Source organism: Octopus bimaculoides, chromosome 3, assembly GCF_001194135.2.
Source record: "Octopus bimaculoides isolate UCB-OBI-ISO-001 chromosome 3, ASM119413v2, whole genome shotgun sequence".
Taxonomy (NCBI): Eukaryota; Metazoa; Mollusca; class Cephalopoda; order Octopoda; family Octopodidae; genus Octopus; species Octopus bimaculoides.
The window spans coordinates 133,223,853-133,228,271 of record NC_068983.1 but is presented as its reverse complement, the minus strand read 5'-3'; the positions used below and the strand labels follow the sequence as shown (position 1 = coordinate 133,228,271).

The 4,419-nt window shown below is 32.2% G+C and overlaps 1 protein-coding gene across 6 annotated transcripts in view; it reads right to left on the bottom strand.

The window, feature by feature from the left end:
* Positions 1 to 4,419, bottom strand: part of LOC106871529 (dopamine receptor 2) — a 797,114-nt gene that overhangs the window by 243,633 nt on the left and 549,062 nt on the right. The gene's annotated exons all lie outside the window — the stretch shown is intronic.

Here is a 4,419-nt window from a genome sequence, read left to right as displayed (position 1 = left end):
TATATATATATATATATATATATATATATATATATATATATATATATATGTGTGTGTGTGTGTGTGTGTGTGTGTGTGTATGTATATATATATGTAGATATATATATATATATATATCCACGCACACACAGACATATGTGTGTATATACTCACTTCACACTTACAGGCATGTTTGTGTAAGTATGTGTGTAAGTGTGTGTGTGTGTGTGTGTGTGTGTGTGTGTGCATGCATGTCTGTCTGCTTGTCTGCGTGTGTGATAACCTGATAATTTGTCGAAGAAATTAATTTACTATTCAAAAGAAAATGATCGCAGCGATCTAAGCACAATTGTTAGCACGATGGCCAAATACTTTGCGGCATTTCTTCCAGCTCTTTACATTTTGAGTTGAAATTCCGCCATGGCTGACTTTGTTTTCCATTTCTTGGGGCTCGGTATAACATGTATCAGTCAAGTACTGGAGTCGATGAATTGACATGCTCCTCTCATCAAATTGCTGGCCTTGTGCCAAAATTAGGAAAAACTACTTATAAAATAAAATTAATACAAATAAGCCAAATTCTTTACTAGTTAAATTTTATTATTATGTATCACGCTAATGGTAAATGAAACAGAATATCAGAAGTTTTCGAATAATTTTTTCTCTCATTCGCTTAAATGCACTTCAGTCATGAACAATTTTGTGAAATGTAGTTAATATGGGCTTATATAAGTAAATATTTCATTTTTGTGAGAGGGTAGTGTATGATCTGAGAGTGATTTCACACTTTTGTCTAGTAGACTAGTGCTATTATTAGTTCTATACAGAATAGAGGTTTCAAATTTATTGTCAGAGACACCTTGTGATCGCTTGCTATGCTAAAGCTATCTGTGAGATAGGTCTTTAAAAAACATCACATCGTCTCAAAAATACAGAACTCGTTTATCGCTTACATTTATAATTAAGTAAGATGAATATATGAAAAATGATGTGATGGTTTCATTTGACATCTCATTGATCATAAAAATGTTCGATCTAATGTAGAGCTAAAAATCAGTGACAAGATCAACAACAAAAGCAACAACGTACCACCAGCGGAGAAAGCGCGATCTCGCTCTTACTACTTCATTATTGTAGCCGAAAACTAAACGGCAACAGTACAATGAGTAAGGTTGCCTTAGAGCAGAGGTTCTCAACATAGGCGGCGTCTCCCCGAAGTGAGTCGAAGTGAACGGTGAGATAACATAATTAATTTGCTAAAATTTACCTATAGTAGTAACTAAATTATACTTATTAAAACTAGTACTCGTTATTAAAATAAAATGAGAGATAAGTATATATCGCGACTTAAGACATGTTTGAACAGGAATAATCAATATGATATATTTCTGCATTGAAGAGTATATTTTATGCCTGCAGTCTTTCTTGTTCTCTTCGTATATTGTGAGATCTCTAAAATATTTTGTTTAGTCGTATCATTATATACAATTGTTGTTTATGTTTCCTTTTTAAAAAGATCAGAATGTGGGGAAAAAGAAAGTGATTAGTCAAGTGAATATGTAAAATACGGGGTTATTCCATCCGTGAATAATGAGCTATTGTCCCTATGATTAATATATGAAAAAACGTTCTCAAATAAAGCAATGAAGGCGTCAACGATGACTGAACGTTTAGAAAAAAAAAAATTTTTTTAACCGTGTTACTTTCAAAGGCTTGTTAACCAAACAAGCAAATAGAGAAGGGGTAGGTTATGTCTTATATACTTTCAAAATTTATTGCAAAATATCGAAAACCATTGGCGAAACACTTGGCTTGCCAACTATAAATGAAGTTCTGGATACTATGATTTGCCCACGAAAATGTGATATAACAGCGTCAATTCTCAGTAATAGAACAGTAGCTGCAAGATTAGATGACATGCCAAAAGATGTAGACAGTAAACAATGAGAAACCTTAAAAGAACGAAGATTTTTATTTACAACTTTACGAGACGATGTATCTTTGCTAATGTTTTACGTATGTTATGTAAATGCAATCCAGGAAATTATTGAAGAGTTTCTGGTGAAAAAATGGTACTTGAAATATAAGTTCTAAAATTTTTAATGCTAAGAATATTACCTCTGCTACATATTACCTCTGCTACATATTACCTCTGCTACATATTACCTCTGCTACATATTACCGCTGCTAAATTTTTAATGCTAAGTATATTCCTCGCACAACTATCATTCCATGTGCAACAGATGAAGTGCAAGATAGGATTGGCCGTTATCGTGGATTTGTAGTACATCTAAAGGAAGTATTTCCACGTATATTTGCAGTTCATTTTGTTATTCATCGACCACATTTCGCTGCAAAACATCTTAGTGGTAGACTACATAACGCATTGAATGTAATAATTAAAATAGTAAATAAAATCCCTTCCCTGAATGACACTATCATTCGGAAGATTTGCCATGAAAAAGAATTTAATCGCCTGTTGTTATATACTGATGTGCGATGGCTCTCAAAGGACAAATTATTTAAATTGCTTTTATGGTCTTTATGATACTGTTTTAGAATGAATTTCTTAATTCATATGATGAGGACATTTATAAAAATCTAAGCGACGAAAGACATTTTCCCTAAATTAGATTACGTGAACATTTAGTTGCAAGGAAATAATAAGAATTTAATTAAAGCAAAGAGAATTATAAACACATTTATCAGCAAATCAGAATTTTTTACAGTTTCCAAGCCTACACAGAATAGAAAACGATGATAACAACTTAATATTATATACGGATATTGATTGCAATTTTCTCATCTGCGGACACTGAAAGAAGACTTAATGATCAGGTTTAAAGATATTTCGTGATCTTAAAGTACTTGATTGGGCTATAAATCCATTTCTTTCTGATGTCTCTTCTGCTAAACCAACTTTACATGAAGTAATTATCGACTTAAAAAAATTATCTTGTAGCTCAAGCATATTTTCAGCAGCCTGGTTATGAATCAGTCTGGCCCCAAATGCAAAGCAAGTATTCTCAAATTTGGCAAGAAATTAAATTACTGTTCACTGATTTTTATTGTTAATATTTAATATAGAAAGGATTCAGTGTGGTATTGCAATTGCTAACTAAGCAACGAAATGAATTTGCAATCAATCAAAGAGGAGACATATGACTTCTTTTGACTGACATTGAATCCGATATAGAAAATTTAGCTAGATCTCACCAGGCACAAGGAAATTATTAACTTCCAATATGTGAAGTAAATTTTCAACTTTCGTCATTATACGTTTCTTATCCTATAACTATTAAAGGATTATACATCACGTTCTTGGAGTAAAATTTATAAATTACCATCCATGTTAAATTAGTTTAGTCCTGATGACCCAATCGCCTCTCAGAGAATTACTAGGAAGAATAATTACTTAAAAGGGACGCTACAAAAATGGGTTAAGAACCACTGCCTTAGGTACATTGTATATAATGAATAAACAGTGTGGTCGCAATTGGTTTCCCTTTGCTCATTAGAACTTTATTAAATTTATATTAAAACGTAAAACATTATGTGTGTCGGCGAACGCTTTTTTGTATACTATTTATAAAGGCAAGCGTTGGGTAAAAATTTCTAAAATATCATACAATATCAGTATGTGCTAAGAATAAATATACGGAAGTAGCACATAGATACAAGTATTGCAAGATGGCGAAGTAAATACGAAGCGAAAGAAATTAATGAAAATTCTGCTTTTACTCAAACTAACCTAGAGCTAAAACCACTACCATCACAAAAAAAAAAATTAATAAATAACAACAACTAGAATGGCAACAAAATAATAACTTTAAATCTAACAACGTGTGTGTATTTGCAAGCAAGATTCTTGAGGTCATAATTCTAGCAAAACTTAAACATTGTTCCATAAAATAAAACAATTTTATGAGAATTTTTTAATGGCCGACGGAAACATTAAGTTTTGAAAAGTTGCTCAACATAAATGTTTTTTTAGCTTCACTTTCGTTAAATTAATGTAGTAGTGTGTATTTATGAGGATATGCATGTAGTTATGCCTAGATAAATGCAGAAGTGCTCACGCATAAGTAAACTCACACATAAAAGTCATGGTTCTATATACGTTAAAATACTTAGTGTAGAAGTAACGCGTAAATATTGATTGTGGGGAAAAAGCTGCAGAGGAACGATGATCTGTGAATTGATCAGTATGATTTACGTGATCAGAGACAGTCACTAAACTGCCTACACACACACTCACACACACACACTCACACACAGACACAGGCACACACGCGCACACACACATACACACATACATACGCGCATGCATAAACATACGTGCATGTATGTTATGCTGTTTGGTTTATATACATGTACCTTTATACGGGAGTATTTTTTTATAATTACATAAGCATGCATATATATATATATATATATATA